The sequence below is a fragment of the Aplysia californica genome, unplaced genomic scaffold (genome assembly GCF_000002075.1).
Source record: "Aplysia californica isolate F4 #8 unplaced genomic scaffold, AplCal3.0 scaffold00050, whole genome shotgun sequence".
Lineage (NCBI taxonomy): Eukaryota > Metazoa > Mollusca > Gastropoda > Aplysiida > Aplysiidae > Aplysia > Aplysia californica.
This window is the reverse complement of record NW_004797320.1, coordinates 433,920-435,344: the sequence shown is the minus strand read 5'-3', so window position 1 is coordinate 435,344 and position 1,425 is coordinate 433,920. Positions and strand designations below refer to the sequence as shown.

General features: G+C 40.4%; 1 protein-coding gene across 5 annotated transcripts in view; it reads right to left on the bottom strand.

Moving 5' to 3' along the window:
• Window positions 1-1,425, bottom strand: part of LOC101855170 (MORN repeat-containing protein 4) — a 75,353-nt gene that overhangs the window by 20,067 nt on the left and 53,861 nt on the right. The window lies entirely within an intron of this gene.

Here is a 1,425-nt window from a genome sequence, read left to right as displayed (position 1 = left end):
AAACAAAACAAACAAACGAAAACAAATTAAACAACTCTTCAAACATCTTAAGTTCAAGAATGTCATCTTGTGTATTGGAGCTAAGGTCATCTGTACTGCATTTACTTGAGAAAAAAAAAAGGGGGGGAGATGCTTACTAACTACAATCGGAACCAGAACAACAACAAGATGGTCAGTTTTAGTTTTACGAATTTTACCGTACCTGCAGCACAAACAGGTCATGTGAGTGACGAAGATTAGAGGTGTAACTTAAAAGTAAAGAGGATAAGGAGTGAATAAAGAAAAGGAGGAGGAGAGATTAGGACAATAGCTGTTTGATTAAAAAAAGGGAACAAACCACACCAGAGCACTCGCCAACCATCTACCAACAAGGTTTGGGGGAAGTGTGTGAATAAAGCAAAAACGACAGATAGAAGCAATCAAGGGAAATAAAAGAAGTCAGACCTATTATAACAGTGGCTTCCTCCAATATCCCAAGAACATCAACAAAAGAAACATAAACCAAAAAAACAACAAAAAACAACAAAAAAAACCGACATATGGCAAGTCCCTTTTCTACCTGAAAACACAACGGCGTATGCCTACTTTAAAGGTATACAAACATGGACGCTCCGATACCATGATCAGTGATCAAATCGCTTGCCATACTTGCCCAAACGACTTACAACACGTAGTAACGGATTCCGCTTTTAAGCCTGAATTGTTCCTCGGGCAAACTTGCCTGCGAGCTCTCTTGTCTTGTCTAAGCCCCACTTTTATTGGCAATTCCGTGGCAATATCTTTTCATCCATTAATGTTTTGTCGTGTTGTCTCGCTCTAAACGCCCTTGCCGAGCGGCCAAATGAGTTCTTCACGTCTCAACCGCTCAACTACATTATTACCTGTGTGGACCGACCTTCTATCTCCCACCTTCCCCCACCCCCCCAATCTTCTCCTTCTAGTTTTTAACGAGGGTCTTCATTGATTAGGATACCTGGAAGAAAAGAGTTGTCATTATTTCGTCCCATACGGCTCTTGGGCGAGCTTTGTGCCGAGTTCTTTATTCCTGAATTCCGCTTCCTCCTATTTTCCTTTTGAAGCTCTTTTTCAAATGTTGTCTCCACACATTAAAGAGTTGGTCGATCTTTCGTGGGACACGCGTTTTTCATATCCCGGCCGGAATGCTCTATAGTGTTGTCGAGAAATGCTGTAATATTTTTGAAACAATACGCTCGCTCTTAACTGCTTTCACGACAAATTTTCTTTTAAAAATCGTTCATCACAGCTTCCCTTCAGCTCCCCTCTGCAATCTTTCTCTTTCAAAAGAAAGCAAGTTCAAAATAAATCGCGTTAATGTGAATGCACACTCCGAGTAAAAAAGCTCACATAATGAATAATGCAAAACGAGGTTTAAATAAACCGCTTAAACACTCAATACCCAATGTT